The following is a 17,883-nucleotide window of genomic DNA, read 5'->3' on the forward strand; positions in this document are numbered from 1 at the left end:
AATCAAGGCTAACGAGGATGTTACAAGGATATTGCTAGGACTTGAGGTCCTGGGTTATAGGGAAAGGTTGCACAGGTTAGGACTTTATTCCTTGGAGCAGAGGAGAACGAGGGGAGATTTGAGAGAGGAATACAAAAGTATGAGGATATAGATAGGGTAAATGCAAGCAGGCTTTTTCCACCGAATTGGGTGAGACTGGAACAAGATGTTATGGGTTAAGGGTGAAAGGGAAAATGTTTAAGGGGAACTTCTTCACCCAGAGAGTGGTGAGAGTGTGGAACGAGCCTCCAGCTGAAGTGGTGGATACGGGTTCAATTTCAACATTTAAGAGAAGTTTGGATAGATATCAGAATTAGGTTTAATATCATCAGCATATGTCGTGAAATTTGTTGTTTTGCAGCAGCAGTACATTGCAATACATAATAACTATAAATTACAATAGGTATACAGGTATATATATATATATAATAATTAATTAAGTAGTGCAAAAAGAGGGAAAAATACCTAGGAAGTGTTCATGGGTTCATTGTCCATTCAGAATTCTGATTGCGGAGAGGAAGGAGCGTTGAGTATGTATCTTCACGCTGCTGTGCCTCCGCCCCTAATGGTAGTAATGAGAAGGTGGTACATCCTGGGTGAGGGGAATCCTTAATGATGGATGTCTTAAAAATATGGATCAGGCAACTCCACTTATGATTCAAAGAGTTAAAAGCTGCAGGCTCTGGACTGAGAGCTGGAGAGTAGGGAGGCTAGTGATGATGGAGCTGGCTAGATTTACAACTTTCTGCAGCTTTTTCTGATCCTGTGCAGTGGCCCCTCCATACCAGACGGTGATGCAACCAGGTAGAATGCTCTCCACAGTACATCTGTAGAAATTTGCGAGTGTCTTTGGTGAGATGACAGATCTCCTCAAGCTCCTAATGAAATATAGCCACTGTCGTGCTTTCTTTGTAATTGCATCAATATGTTCTGCCTGGGATAGATCCTCAGAGACGTCTGAGTAGAACAGTGGGCTAAGCATTCATCCTTGAGGTGCACCAGTGTGGATTGCCAGCGAGGAGGAGATGTTATCTCTGATTCACACAGGCTGTAGTCTTCTGATGAGGAAGTCAAAGATCCACTTTCAGAGGGAGGTACAGAGGCCCAGGTATTGGAATCTGTTGATAAGGACTGAGGGTATGATAGTATTGAACGCTGAGCTGTAGTTAATAAACAGCAGTCTGATGTAGATATTGCTATTGTCCAAGTGATCGAAGGCCATGTGGACAGTCAGTGAGATTGTATCTGCTCTAGACCTATTGTGGTGACAGACAAATTGCAGCGGCTCCAGGTCCTTGCTTAGGCAGGAGTTGATTCTCGTCATGACCAACCTCTCAAAGCACTTCATCACAGTAGATGTGAGTGCCACTGAGCGATAGTCCTTGTAGCAGCACACCTTGTTCTTTTTGGGAGCTGGTATGATCATCACCCTTTTGAAGTAGTGCAGTAGTGAGAGATTGATGGGAGGGGTATGACGGGCTATGGTCCAGATGCAGGTCAATGGGAGTAGGCAGAATAATTCTTCAGCATAGACCAGATGGCCAAAAGGCCTTTTTCTGTGCTGTAGTGCTCTGTGACTCTGACCTGACTCGAACCCAGATTTAGTGTCACTTGGGAAAACACGGATTGATTGGGGAAACCCAGTGAGGATTTGTTAAGGAGAAATTGAGTTTAACTGACATGACATAATTTTTGGCTGCACTAACAGAGAAGGCAGACGTGGAGAATATGGTTGATGTGATCGATAAGACCATAAGATATAGGAGCAGAATTAGGCCATTTGACCCATTGAGTCTGCTCCGCCATTTCATCATGGCTGATCCATTTTCCTTCTCAGCCCCAATCTTCTGGACTCTCACTGCATCCATTCATGCCCTGACTAATCAAGAATCCATCAGCCTCTGCTTTAAATATACCCAACGACTTGGCCTCCACAGCCATCTGTGGCAACGAACTCCACAAATACACCAATCTCTGGCTAAAGAAATTCCTCCTCATCTCCATTCTAGAAGGACGCCCTTCTATTCTGAGGCTGTGTCCTCTAGTCTTAGACTCCTCCACCACAGGAAACATCCCCTCCACATCCATTCTATTGAGGCCTTTCACCATTCGATTGGTTTCAGTGAGGTCATCCCTCATTCTTCTGAATTCCAGTGAATAGAGGCCCAGAGCCATCAAACACTCGTCATATGACAAGCCTTTCAATCCTGGAATCATCTTTCTGAACCTCCTTTGAACCATCTCCAATGCCAGCACATCCTTTCTGAGATGAAGGATACTTAAAAGCTGCTGCATACTGGATGTGTCACCAAGACTGAAAGTAGTGGAATAAACATAGCTACAGTATAACAGCAAGAATAGAAAACAGGAGACAGAGAGAAGTAGGGAAAGGTTGTTTTCAGACTGAAGGAAAATGCTCAGTGGAGATCCCTGGGATCACTGACCTGTAATATATACTAACAGCTTGGACTTGTGCGTGCAGAGCACAATTCCCAATAAGCCTGCCTCCCTCCCACTGACTTACAACTTCTCTCAATTCATACAAGCAAAAACAGAACTGCTGAAAGAACTCAGCCTGTCAACTGATTGTATGTTCCACTTTCAAGCCACATTTGGCCCAATTCATACGTCAGAGCCTATCACTGAGGATACTGGCAGCTCACGGTGCACATCTGTTGCACTTCCCCACACGAGCTTGAACCTGACACGCACACCGCCACACTACAGTGCACCGGTTGCCTGCAGCTGCTGTAAGCATTAGCCTTGGATGCTGCTGAACAATAGGTGTACACTTGCCCTCTCATGCAAATTGCCTGTTTCTAGATAATCAGGGGCAAAGAGGACTGATGGTTGGACACAATCTTGCCTTCAGTGTCAGCAAAACAAAAGAGCTGGTCATTGACTTCAGGTAGCGGGCAGGACTACCTGCCTCTGTGGTGCTGAGGTGGAGATGGTTGAGGTCCCTTCAAGGTCACATGTATAATTATCACCAACAACTTGTCCTGGTCCAACCACACAGATGCTACAGCCAGAACAGCTCACTAGCACCTCTAATTCCTCAGAAGGTTAAGGAAATTTGGCATGTCCCCGATGACCCTCGCCAAAGTTTTACAAATGTACCATAGAAAGCATCCTATCTGGATACATCACAACTTGGTATGGCAACTGCTCTGCCTGTGACTGCAAGGAACCGCAGAGTGTTATGAACACAAGACAGTCCACCTCAAAAAACCACCTTCCCCTTTATTGATTCATTCTACACTTCCTGCTGCCTCGGTAAAACAGCCAACATAACTAAGGATCCCTCCACCTCACCTATTCTCTCTTTGCCCCCTATCCATCATGTTGAAGATACAAAAGCTTGGGAACATGTACCACCAGGCTCAAGGACAGCTTCTATCCCGCTGTTATAAGACTCTTCGCCGGATCTCTTGTACGATAAAGATGAACTGTTGGTCTTTCAAGCTACCTCATCATGGCCCCCGCACATTATTTATCTGTCTGTATTGCAATTTTCTCTGTAATTGCGACACTTTATCCTGCCCTCTGTTTGCTTTTACTATCTCAATGTACTGATCTACGGAATGATCTGTCCGGGTGGCACCCAAACAAAAGCTTTTCACTGTATCTCAGTGCATGTGACGATTACCAGTTGTCATTCAATTTGGGAGTAGATTGTGGTGTTTGACCAGAGATTGGTGCAATGCAGGGAGTGGGACAGTCAAGGAGATAGAAGATTTAGTTAGGGTAATCAGGAGGCAGAGAAAGGTATCGGTGCTTCTGTGAGAGGGGACTGTGTTCCTAGCCCAGGGCAGTGTTATTAAAAGCCCACTCCTCTGGGAATTGCCACTGCTTGGAACGATGTGCATCACTGAACAAAAGAAAGGGAATGATATTGTTTGATGTGCACAGGATGATTTACATCTGGGAACGTCTGGTTGAATTTCTAGACTGGCAGTCTCAGATTATAGAAGAAGTGCATTTTTTCAGATTCCGATTCCGGGTTAGTTATCGCATATACATCACAAAAGCAACAACCTGGCACTCAACATTAGTAAAACGAAAGAACAGATCGTGGACTTCAGGAAGGGTAAGACGAAGGGACACATATCAATCCTCACAGAGGGATCAGAAGTGGAAAGAGTGAGCAGCTTCAAGTTCCTGGGTGTCAAGATCTCTGAGGATCTAACCTGGTCCCAACATATCGATGTAGTTATAAAGAAGGCAAGACAGCGACTATACTTTATTAGGAGTTTGAAGAGATTTGGCATGTCAACAATTACACTCAAAAACTTCTATAGTTGTACCATGGAGAGCACGCTGTCAGGTTGCATCACTGTCTGGTATGGAGGGGCTACTGCACAGGACCAAAAGAAGCTGCAGAAGGTTGTAAATCTAGTCAGCTCCATCTTGGGCACTAGCCTACAAAGTACGACATCTTCAGGGAGCGGTGTCTCAGAAAGGCAGCGTCCATTACTAAGGACCTCCAGCACCCAGGGCATGCCCTTTTCTCACTGTTACCATCAGGAAGGAGATACAGAAGCCTGAAGGCACACACTCAGCGATTCAGGAACAGCTTCTTCCCCTCTGCCATCTGATTCCAAAATGGACACTGAAGCATTGGACACTACCTCACTTTTTTTTAATACACAATATTTCTGTTTTTGCACATTATTTAAATCTATTCAATATACGTAATTGATTTACTTGTTTATTTATTATGTTTTATTTTATTTATTTTTTTTTTCTCTCTCTGCTAGATTATGTATTGCATTGAACTGCTGCTGCTAAGTTAACAAATTTCACATCACATGCTGGTGATAATAAACCTGATTCTGATTCGGATTTTGACAATGAAATGCATCATTTGCATTAACAACCAACACACCCAAAAATATGCTGGGGGCAGCCCACAAGTGCCGCCACGCATTCCGGCACCAACATAGCCTACCCACAATGCTCAGCAGGACAACGCAGAACACGTGACAACAGAGCATACCAAGAGACAAAGCAACAACAGCAAAACAAGCCTTGTTCTTCCCTCCCACTCACCCACACAGTCCTGTAACCCCAGGACAGGCCATCCTCAGCCTCCGCTCTTGTGGATTCACAGACATCGGGCCTTCAACTTCCCGAGAAGACTCGCAGAGGTTCGCAGACTCAAGGCTTTGCATTTTCAAATAAGTGGTGCGGCATCTGTAAAACTCCAGGCCACAGAGCTTTCTGCACATCTTGCACCACTCATGAATATAAATACAAGCCGCTGTTCCTACTGCAGATGAAATCAATTACCTCAGTTCTGAGCAACTAGGTTGTGCAATTTATTTTGTCTGGTGTTCTGCTTTGAATGTTCTTTAAGTGGCACATCTCCCATTCTCTCCACTGTGGGACTCCCGATCCTGCGCTCTCGTGATACTGCTCATCACTGTCGTTACAATGCAGGAAATCCAAGTGTCGTCAGCGGGTCTACAGTTTATAGTTTTGTTTTGCTATTCATTCTTCAGGGTGTGAGCAATACAGGCAAGACCAGCATTTTTTGCCCATCCCTAATTACCCTTCAACTGCTACAGTCCTTCCAGTGAAGGCGTTGTTGAGCTCCGACTTCTGGGATTTAAACCCAGCAATAACGAGGGGCTGAAAGTATGTTTCCTCAACAGGATAGTATGTGCCTCGGAGGGGAACCTGAAGGTGGTGGTGTCCTTCTGTGGCCAGTGTTCTTGTCCTTTTTGGTGGTCGGGGTGGTGGATTTGGGAGGGTCTGTCAGCGCAGCCTGGGTAAGTAGTTGCAGTGTATTTCATAGACGATGTAGTTCTGGTCACCTATCTGCAGGAACGATATCAATAAGATTGAAAGAGGACAATGAAAATTTACAAGGATGATGCCAGGACTTGAGGTTGAATCGGTTAGGACTTTATTCCCTGGGGTGTACGAGAATGAGGGAAGATTTGATAGAGGGATATAAAATTACAAGGCGTATGAATAGGGTAGAGGCAAGCAGGCTTTTTCCACTGAAGTAGGTTAAGTTTAGGGCGAGAGGTCACAGGTTAAGATTGAAATGTGTGAAGTTTAAGGGGAACCAGAGGAGGTGATGAAAGTGGGGAACAAGCTGCTAGTGGAAGAAGTGGATGCGAGCTCGTTATCAACACTTAAGAGAAGTTTGGGTAGGTACATTGATGCAAGGGGCATGGAGGGCTAAGGTTCTGGTGCAGAACAATTGGACTAGGTAGAATAATAGCTCAGCATGAAGTAGACGGGCCGAAGGGCTTGTTTCTGTGCTGTAGTGCTCTTCAATGCTATGACTCCATGACAGTGCACACTGCAACCACTATGTGCCAGTGGTGGAGGGAGGGAGAGTTTAGGGGAGTAGACGGCGTGCTGAATGAGCGAGTTTTCTTGTCCTGGATGGTGTCCAGCTTCTCAACTATCAAGAACTAGAGGCATAGATTTCAGGTGAGAAGGGAGAAATTAGAAGTGACTTGAGGGGCATTTTCTCACAGAGAGAAAAGGTATATATACACTGAGTGGCAATTTTATTAGGTACATCTGTACACCTGTTCATTAATACAACTATCTAATCAGCCAATCATTTGGCAGCAACTCAATGCACAAGAGCATGCAGACGTGGTCAAGAGGTTCAGTTGTTGTTCAGGCCAACCATCAGAATGGAGAAGAAATGTGATCTAAGTGTCTTTGACTGTGGAATAGTTATTGGTGCCAGATGGGGCGGTGTGAGTATCTCAGAAACTGATCTTCTGGGATTTTCACACACAGCAGTCTCTAAGAGTTTATAGAGAGTGGTGTGAAAAATTAAAAAAAAAACATCAGGTGAGTGGCAGTTCTGTGGGGAAAAGAGAGGTCAGAGGAGAGAGGACAGACTGGTTCAAGCGGACAAGAAGGTGATATAACCATGCATTACAACAGTGAGGAGCAGAAGAGCACCTCTGAATGTGCAACAGGTCAAACCTTGAAGTGGACGGGCTACAGCAGCTGAAGACCATGAACATACACTCAGTAGCCCCTTTATTAGGTACCGGAGGCATCTAATAATGTGGCCACTGAATGTACCTCTTTTTACTAGAATTGTGTATGCCACATATTGGCCTGCAGTGCGCAAGTGAGCCATGTCTACAGCTGGGCAGGCAGGACCGAGAGCTCAGCAAAAGTCTGTGTGTGTTGACAGTGTCATCCCAAGTTGTCATGTGGTCACAGAATCACCTAGCATGGAAACTGGCCCTTCGACCCACCATAACCATACTGATCACCAACTACCCATCAGCACTAATCCCATTTTCTATCTGGAGAAACGAGCTTTCTGCAGGAGGACCACAACAGGTCAAGCAGCGTCTGCGGGGTGGTGGGGGCAGGGGAGGAATTGTCAACATTTCAGGTCAAAATCCTGCTTCAGAACTACAAATGTGTCCCCATTTTCATTAAACACAAACATAGAACTTGACAGCACTGTACAGGCCCTTCAACCCACAATGTTGAAACTCCAAAATCAATCTATCCCTCCCCTCCCTTCAGGTCTGACGGGGTCAGGCAGAGTCAGCATGTACCAGTAAGTAAAACAAGTGAGGAAGTAATGAAAGAACTTGAGCACAAGCTCTTCCTTTATACATCAAACTGGTCTGAACCGGTTTAGGTAAGGAACCTGCAAACAGCTACTGATTGAGTTACACTTCAGCTTTGCAGACAAAGAAACTGCAGAATTATAGAACTAAATGTACTACAAGTTATTAGAAGTTTGCAAACAGGTGATAATGCAAACACATAAACAAGCAAAAAGACAACAAAAACTACAAGGAAAAACAATAAAAATGAAAATCTGATGCAACCCCAACACAGAATCAGAATCTGGTTTCTTATCACTGACTTGCAGCAGACTGAAAAGCTTGAGCATGTAGATATTAAGAAAGAGGATGTACTGGAGCTTCTGGAAAGCATCAAGTTGGATAAGTCACTGGGACCAGACGAGATGTACCCCAGGCTACCGTGGGAGGCGAGGGAGGAGATTGCTGAGCCTCTGGCAATGATCTTTGCATCATCAATAGGGGTGGGAGAGGATTCTGGAGGACTGGAAGGTTGCAGGTGTCGTTCCCTTATTCAAGAAAGGGAGTAGAGACAGCCCAGGAAATTATAGACCAGTGAGTCTTACTTCAGTGGTTGGTAAGTTGATGGAGAAGATCCTGAGAGGCAAGAATTATGAAAATTTGGAGAGGTATAGTATAATTAGGAGTAGTCAGCATGGCTTTGTCAAGGGCAGGTCGTGTCTTACGAGCCTGATTGAATTTTTTGAGGATGTGACTAAACACATTGATGATGGTAGAGCAGTAGATGTAGTGTATATTGATTTCAGCAAGACATTTGATAAAGTACCCAATGCAAGGCTTATTGAGAAAGTAAGGAGGCATGGGATCCAAGGGGACCTTGCTTTGTGGATCCAGAATTGGCTTGCCCACAGAAGACAAAGAATGGTTGTAGGTGGGTCATGCATGGAGATCGGTGACCAGTAGTGTGACTCAGGGATCTATTCTGGGACCCCTACTCTTTGTGATTTTTATAAATGGCCTGGATGAGGAAGTAGAGGGATGGGTTAGTAACTTTGCTGATGACACAAAGGTTGGAGGTGTTGTGGATAGAGTGGAGGGCTGTCAAAGGTTACAGCAGGACATTGATAGGATGCAAAATGGGGCTGGGAAGTGGCAGATGGAGTTCAACCCAGATAAGTGTGAGGTGGTTCATTTTGGTAGGTCAAATAAGATGGCAGAATATAGTATTAATGGTAAGACTCTTGGCAGTGTGGAGCATCAGAGGGATCTTGGGGTCTGAGTCCAGAAGGCACTCAAAGCTGCTGCGCAGGTTGACTGTGTGGTTAAGAAGGCATACAGTGCATTGGCCTTCATTAACTGTGGGATTGAGTTTAAGAGCTGAGAAATAACATTACAGCTTTATAGGACACCGGTCAGACCCCACTTGGAGTACTGTGCTCAGTACTGTACACCTCACTATAGGAAGGATGTGGAAACCATAGAAAGGGTGCAGAAGAGGCTTACAAGGATGTTGCTTGGATTGGGGAGCATGCCTTATGAAAACAGGTTGAGTGAACTTGGCCGTTTTTCCTTGGTGTGATGGAGGATGAGAGGTGACCTGAGACAGGTGTATAAGATGATGAGAGGCATTGATCGTGTGGATAGTCAGAGGCTTTTTCCCAGGGCTGAAATGGTTGCCATGAGGGGGCACAGTTTTAAGGTGCTTGGAAGAAGTACAGAGGGGATGTCAGGGGTAAGTTTTTCACACAGAGTGGTGGGTGTGTGGAATGCACTGTCAGCAACAGTGGTAAAGGCGGATACAATAGGGTCTTTTAAGAGACTCTTAGATAGGTGCATGGAGCTTCGAAGAATAGAGGGCTATGTGGTAGGGTAATTCTGGGCAGTTTCTAGAGGAGGTTACCTGGTCGGCACAACATTGTGGGCTGTAATGTGCTGTAGATTTCTATGTTCTATGCTTTATGCTTTTTTGCACATTGTCAGTCTTTATGTATAATTTTTTTCATAAATTCAATTGTATTTCTCTTTTCCTGTAAATGCCTGCAAGATAATGAGTCTCAGGGTAGTATATGGTAACAAATACATTCTTTGATAATAAGTTCACATTGACTTTGATTTGGCTCTTTGAACCTGTTCCACCATTCAGTATGACTGCCATCCTCTATCTCAATGCCATATTCCCTTTCTCATCACACCACTTGATGCATTTTGAGTCTGGAAATCTCTCTCCCTTCTTGAAAATATTCATAGACTTGGCCTCCAGGAACACTTGGGGAGGAGTTCTCACTGGTGTCCTAACCAATGGTTAGCCATCATTCAGTACCCACATGTGCCAATTTTCACATTGTTGCTTGGAGTCATTGAGTCTTCCAACATGGAAACAGGCCCTTCGTCCCACCAAACTCATGCTCACCATTGAGCATCCATTTTACACTAATTCCACATTAATCCCATGTTGCTCTCCCCATCAACTCCTCGCAGATTGCTCCACTCACCCACAGGCGAGAGACTATTTACAACAGCCAATTAACCCACCGACCTGCACATCTTTGGAATGTGGGAGGAATCCAGGGCAACCGGGAAAAACCCCACACAGACACAGGGAGAACGTACAAACTCCACACAGATAACACCAGAGTTAGGGTTTGAACTGAAGTCTCCAGAGACATGAAATGGTGGCTCTACCACCTACGCCACAGTTGGATCTTCCTGGATACAAACTGCCTGTCTGCTGTATTTACAACATCACATCAGTTATTACACTATGAAGATGCATATAGAGCTGTTAAAAGGGACTGAATTTGTTGAATAATTCTGTTTTATACTTCCATAAATGCTGCATGATCCATTTTATCTGGGAAGATGGGAGTTTACAAAGATGGAGATGTCATGCAGGAGTGTGGCATCAGTAGATCAGCTGATGAAGTCACCAGAGGAACACGCATCCAGCGTTGGCAGCTCTGTATGCTTGCTGGCAGTTTTGAGCCCCTTACCTAAGAAGGGATGTGCTGGCATTAAAGAGGGTGCAGAGGAGGTTCATGAGAATGATTCCGGGAATGAAAGGGTTCATGTATGAGGAGCTTTTGGTGGCTCTGGGTCTGTACTTGCTGGAGTTTAGAAGAATGAGGGGAGGATCTCACTGAGACCACTCGAATATTGAAAGGCCTGAATAGAGTGAATGTGGAGAGAAAGTTTCCAATAGTGAGAGTCCAGGACCAGTGGACACAGCCTCAGAATAGAAGGGTGTCTCTTTAGAATAGGAATGAGAAGGAATTTTTTTAGCCAGAGGGTGGTGAATCTGTGGAATTCATTACCACAGATGGCTGTGGAGTCCAAGTTGTTGGGTATATTTGGAGTGGAGGTTGATAGGTTCTTGATTAGTAAGGATGTTAAAGATTATGGGGAGTTGGCAGGAGACTGAGGTTTAGAGGAAAAATATATCAGCCATGACGGAATAGCAGAGCAGACTCAATGGGCTGAATGGCCTAATTCTGCTCCAATGTCTTATGGTCTTATGGTCTTACATTCTTACGGACAGTCCTGGCTCAGGGCGAGTTCAAACCGACTGGTATTTTTGCTGCCTTGTTGATAATTTCCCCTAGCATTGTCCTGTGTGGAAAACACATTGCGATCTATTTTGACCACATGACAGACTCTGTCATCATCCTGTTAACAGCTGTGCTTGGTGAACGCGTGTCCATGTGGCAAGCAGATGATTTATAGCCACCACATATGTAGCCTCATGTCACAGGAATGATTCCCATGTGGCACTGAAGTGTAGCCTATAAGAATTGGGGTCTTCTGAAGCTGTGGCTACTGGTGGGATGAGTTCCTGTACATACATGATGCATGGCAGTGAGAAGGTCCTCTAGATCTGGTGCTCTGTGTGTGTGAATTAATGCCAGCTTTTGTACACAGGTTGGAAAATTTACACTTAGTGGCCACTTTACTAGGAACACCTGGACTCATGCTCCTTAAAGCAAATATCTAATCAGCCAATCGTGTGGCAGCAACTCAATGCAAAATAGCATGCAGACATGGTCAAGAGGTTCAGTTGTACAGATCAAACATCAGAATGGGGAAGAAATGTGATCTAAGTGACTTTGACCGTGAAATGATTGTTGGTGCCAGACAGAGTGGTTTGAGTATCTCAGAAGCTGCTGATCTCCTGGGATTTTCACACACAACGGTCTCTAGAGTTTAAAGAGAATGGTGCAAAAAAAAAAAACATCCAGTGAGTAGCAGTTCTCTGGGTGAAAACGACTAGTTAAAGAGAAAGGCCTAAAGAGAATGGCTAGGTTGGTTCAATAACCACACGATACAACAATGGTGTGCAGAAGGCATCTCTGAACGCACACCATATCGAACCTTGAAGTGGTTGGGCTACAGAAACAGAAGACCACCAATATTCACTCAGTGGCCACTTTATGAAGAACAGGAGGTACCTAATAAAGTGCCCAATAAGTGTAGTGGGCATTTTGTTATAAATTACAGATTCTCCATCTACTTGTGTACCATGAATTATGAAGCGCTACATGATGCTCTCTCTTACCCTGTTCCTGCATCCCATTTGATTATTATTCACCATCTCTCTTCCATTTCTTCAGCAATGAATTAGTTGTGGGGATGGACGTCTTGTTCCATCATTGGCTAAGACTCCAGTTCCCCTTTCTTTGACATTTCACTTCACACTGGTGTCAGCCCACAGATCAACTTTGTGGGCAGAAAGTTCTTGAGCTGAAGGGCGAGAGGAAAGGTCCAACTGCTGTGCCACCATAGAAGGCAGCAGTCCACATGTGTACCCCTTCCCCCCCACCTCAGAATAAACTGCACAGTTTCACAGTGACCCCATCAATTTATTTGTAGCTGGAGCTGGACCTCTTCCAACTCAGAAAGAAATTTCTTTATCACATTTTCAGGGGGTCTCAAAGTTCGTTAAAGCTAATTGCAATTTTTCTGAGATGCTGCTGCTATTATAACAGGCAAATGCAGCAGCCATTTTACACACACCAAGATCACAAAAATAAAGTGAATTAATGAACACAAAATAATCTGCAGATGCTGGGGTCAAAGCAACACTCACAACACGCTGGAGGAACTCAGCGGGTCGGGTAGCATCCGTGGAAAAGATCGGTCGACGTTTCGGGCCGGAACCCTTCATCAGGACTGAAGAAGGAGGGGGCAGAGGCCCTATAAAGAAGGTGGGGGGAAGGGTGGGAAGGAGAAGGCTGGTAGGTTCCAGGTGAAAAACCAGTAAGGGGAAAGATAAAGGGGTGGGGGAGGGGAGACAGGGAAGTGATAGGCAGGAAAGCATTTTACACTGGATTCCTCTGTCAAAGAGAATTCACGGAGGCACAGAGTCACAGGTCTTTTGTTTCAGCACAGAACAAATATCTGTTCATCATGGAGCAATCTCATCAATCTTATACCTCTTGTCTTTCCTTACTCTGGGAGTCAACATCAACTCAATGGGCCAAAGGGCCTCCTTCTGTGCCAAAAATGCACGGGATGGTAAATAAGGTATAAACCATGTTTGCCTTCATCGGTTCGGGCATTGTAGGAAAGTAGGGAAATCATGTTGCACCTGGAAAAAACTTTGGTTATGCCACATTAGGAGTAATACGCACAGTTCTGGCCATCCCATATGTGGTGGCTATGGAGAGGGCTCAGAAGAAATTTATAAGGATGTTGCCTGGACTAGGGTGCATTAGCTATAAGAGGAAGCTGGACAAACCTGGATTGTTTTCTCTGGAGTGGTGAGGGATATAAAATTAGGAGAGGCATAGACAGGGCAGACAATCTAAGTATTTTTCTCATAGCGAAAATGTCAGATACTGGATAGTATAGATTTAAGGTGAGAGGGGAAAAGCTTAAAGGAGATTTGTAAGGCAAGTTTTTACCCAGAGAGTGGAAGGTGCTGGAAGCAGATACGATGGTAACGCTTAAGAGGCATTTAGACAGGCTCATTGTCAGGCAGGGAATGGTGGGATATGGACCATGTGCATGCAGGTGGGATGAGTTTAAATTGGCAGAGACATGGTAGCCTGAAGAGCCTGTTCTATGTTATAACTACTGTCTGTGTGAAATATTTACCCCTCAGAACACCTTTAAACTGCCCCCATCTCACCTTAAATCTATGCCCTCTAGCTTGAGACACTCCTGCCGCAGCAGTCTACCCTCTTTATACCTCTCATCATTTTATAAACCTCTGTCATGTCACCTCTCAGCCCCTTTCACTCCAGGGGAAACAGTCCCGGCCTGTTCAATCTGTTTCACAACTCAAGCCCTCCCAATCAGGCAACACTTTGGTGAATCTTTTCTGTTCCCTCTCCAGCTTAATCACATCCTTCCTACAGTGTAGTGACTAGAACTGCACACAATACTCCAACTATGTACTTGTACCCCTCGGTCTCTCTGTTCTACAATGCTCCCCAGGGCCTTGTCATTCACTATATAAGTTCTAGTTGAACTTCCCAAAGTGCAGCACTCACACCTGTCTGAGTTAACTTACATCTGCCTTTCCTTGGTGCACTTCTCCAGCTGCCCTGGATCCTGATATAGCTTTAGATAACCTTCTTCACTGTCCACTGGTTTTAGTGTCATCAGCAAACTTACATACCACCTACATTTTCATCCAGATTGGTAATATAGATGTCAAGCATCAGTGACCCAAGCACCAATCCTTGCGGACACCACTGGTCACAGGTTTCTAATCAGAAAAGTGACCCCCCACTACCACTTCCTGCCTCCTACCACCAAACCAGTTTTGCATCCAATTGGCTGGATCTCATGTGGTCTAACGTTTTGGACCGACCTACCATGTGGGATCTTGTCAAACTCCTTCTGAAGTCTATGTAGACAATGGCTATTGCCCTGCCCTCATCAATTCTCTTGGTTGCCTTATCAATACAACTCAATCAAATTTGTGAGACCCAGTTTTCCACACACAAAGCCGTGCAGGCTATCCCTAATCAGTCTTTGCGTATCCAAATGCAGGTAGGTCCTGCTCCTGCTCGGGTAGTATCCCCTTTAGTAACTTTCCCAGCGCTGATGTTAGGCTCACCAGCCTGTAGTTCTCTGGCATCCCTTCTTAAACAAAGGCAAAACAATAGTCACCCTCCAGTCTTCCGGTACCCCACCCATGATTAGCTAATTTACAGAAAGTTCTGGCAATGCTCCAGCAATCTCTTCCCTTATTTCTCGTAACATGCTTTTGAGGTCATCGAGGCTACGGTGCAGACAGTTATTTTCTAGGCTTTTTTAGGTTTGTAGGGATGGTTTCTGGGGATAGGGAGAGGAGTTAGGGGTCAAGTTAGGGCTTAGGAACAGGGTTGTGGGGGAATTAGAGGACAGGTCAGAACCTAAGCCTCGCTTTGCATTCAAAAGTCAGTGACATAGAAGTAGTGAGATGTCAGGCTTGCAGACCAATGAGGACGAGGAGTGGTGTCATCAGCATGTTTTGGGTTTGGAGGTCCATGCAGGCAGGAAGAAAGAGGCCTTAGGGCCTCCTTAAGTACGTGAATCACAAGACTGGAGTTTGAGGCCTAGTGTTCGGGTCATGTCATCACCGAGTCCAGAGCCTCGAGGCCTGTATTTCAGATCCTCATCCAGTGTCTTCATTCATTGTCATCGTCGAGTCTTGGGATGATACCAGTGATCGAAGCCCAGGTTGAAGCCCAGATCGATTGAAGTCCTGAAGTTGAGACCCGATGGTGAAAGTCCTGAGTCTGTGAGACTCTGTGAGAAAAATGTGTTGACTGGAAGTGAGTTTGAACAGGGATAGAGCCTCGGCATAATATTTGCTTATGGGACTGAGAAGCCAAAGGCTTGACGTCGGTGACCCACAAGTCCGCTGGTGGCTGGAGGCCAAATATGGCCTGTCCTGGGGTGAGAGGACTGTGTATGTATGTGTTTGGGCAGGTGGGAAGGAGGAATTTGGCTTGTTTTGCTGAGGTTGTTTTGCCTCTTGGTATGCTTGCTGCGTTGTGTTCTGTGTTGTTCTGCTGAGCACGGTGGGCACGCTATGTCAGCGCTGGATTGTGTGGCTGCCCCCAGCATACCCTTGCGCTGTGTTGGCTGTTAACACAAATGATGCATTTCACTCGATGTCTCAGTGTACATGTGATAGATAAATCTGAATCTGAATCTTTTAGATGAGTTTTTTTTTGATTAAAGAAAAAAAATGCAATTTATAGAGAATGAAGAAGAGTTGGTCTACTAGAAGAGCTGTTTCAGAGATGGAATAAGTACGATGGGACAAATTGCCTCTTCCTGAAATATAAAAATTATGCAATTTATACATCTGTATTGCACTTTACTCACAGTGAATAACTGGAATTGAAAAAACAGTAATTGGAAACAAAAGGAAAATGGGATGTTACAGAGTGCATGAGATTGCAAGAAAATGCACAACCTCTGTACACGAGAATGTGATGTGTCACCACCAGACCAGCTTTGTTTAGATCATTGTAGAAGTGGTGCTTGAGGTCAGGCAGAATGACTGGATTCTTTTAATTTAAGAAAGCATAGAAGAGGAAATGGTTATTTCATTAATCAGCCCTGCCCCTTCCTCAGACCTTCCATATTCGACCCAGATTTGAATTGAACCTCATGAAGAAAAGTCCTGCATTTTAATTTCCTCGTAGCAATCCAAGCCAAACTCTTGACTGTTCTAGCACCCAGTATTCAGCCCCAAGCAGCAGTTTCCTCAGAATTACAAATGCATAGGAGCCATTGCCTAGAATTTAGATTTCACTTAGTTTTGGCACACAAGTGTTTTAGCAGAAATGATAAATCGGGTTCCTCATTTAAAAGGAGATTTGAAACTGGCCGAAATCCTGGTTCAAACAGTTTTAGTGTGGTTGACACCCAGAAATAAGTGTTAAAATGCAGGGTTCCTAATGGGACCTGACCCAGTTTTGCACATTTCCCAACACTTTGCTGCTCAGGCCACAGCAAGAATAAACACACAGAGGGAGGCTGTAGGGGAGAAGGGGGCCGTCATAACATTCACCCAAAGGGGAATGGAGGCCCTGTACAGTGGGAGACAGACGGGGCACCAGGGGATTAGGTACTAAGATTCAACAGGCCCAATATCAGCAGGTCCTGGCAGGAGATGTCTGCAGTGGTCTCCTCTAGGAGTGAGAGTCTTGACGCACTGGGCTTACACTGAACTAAATGTCTAAGGTGTCCTGTCTACCCCTGCAGAGTGGGGCCCCACAGGGAATGTATTGCCTGTGGGGGTCCCAGTTCTTCAAGTGAGGTGTCACTCATCAGGAGTGACAGGGACGTTGTAGCCAGTCATTAGGAACGAACAGGAGCAGGGACTCACTGAGGTGTTGTGGTCAGTGTAGGTGGAGCCCTCCAGCGATGGAGAGCTGACAGCAGTGACCCCACTCGGGTCCCCCACCCCCACCCAGAGGTGTGAGTACCCCAACAATTGAATACTGGAATAATCTCACCCGGTTAGTCACAACAGGCTGGGTGGAGTGTGGAGGGTGTGAGTCAGCAGTGAGTCAGGTCTTCTGAATCTCACAGCTTCCTCACAGCCTGTGGTCCTGGATCCACTGGGACTGTTCCTGGACGGGTGTAGAGGAGCTCTCGCCTCTCAGTGATGCCAGTACGGGCAGCAATGGGTGTTACATGAGGAATGATTCACCTTCATATCCTCCTAACGAACTGAATCGCACCCAGGAGAGCTCTGTCCAATTTTAGAATTAGCATAATTTCACCCAGAAACATTCATTTGTGTAATGAAGTAAATTTCTAATTTTGTATGATTAGTCAGCAGCACACGATTCAATTTCTGATCTCATACATTTTGAATTGTTTTTTTTTCTGTGTATACAGTGTCACAGAGAAGGCTGGTACTTCTTGCCCTTCAGAAGATGCTGCTGAGCTGCCTCCAGCCTCTATGGTGGAGTTTCTCCCGCTTTTTCAACAGAGAGTTCCAAAGCTGACCCTGCCTTTTGTATCAGATTAAACTGTCTGACTGTCCAATGAGACATTCACCGTGATCTTTTATGAAGCTTCTCACCAGGGAAGAAGCAAATGCAGAAGTGTGCAGATGCTGTAAATCTGAGGTAAAATGCTGGAAACAATCAGTAGGTCAGGCAGCATCTGTGGGAGGTGATAGAAAGAGTAAAAGAGAATGTCTGTGATAGGGGAGGCCAAGTGGTAGTGCCAGGTGAGAGATAGGTGCGAACATAAGAACATAAGAACCAGGAGTAGGAGTAGGCCATTTGGCCCATTGAGCCTGCTCCAACATTCAATAAGACCATGGCTGATTTGGCCATGG

Source organism: Mobula birostris, chromosome X (assembly GCF_030028105.1).
Source record: "Mobula birostris isolate sMobBir1 chromosome X, sMobBir1.hap1, whole genome shotgun sequence".
Lineage (NCBI taxonomy): Eukaryota > Metazoa > Chordata > Chondrichthyes > Myliobatiformes > Myliobatidae > Mobula > Mobula birostris.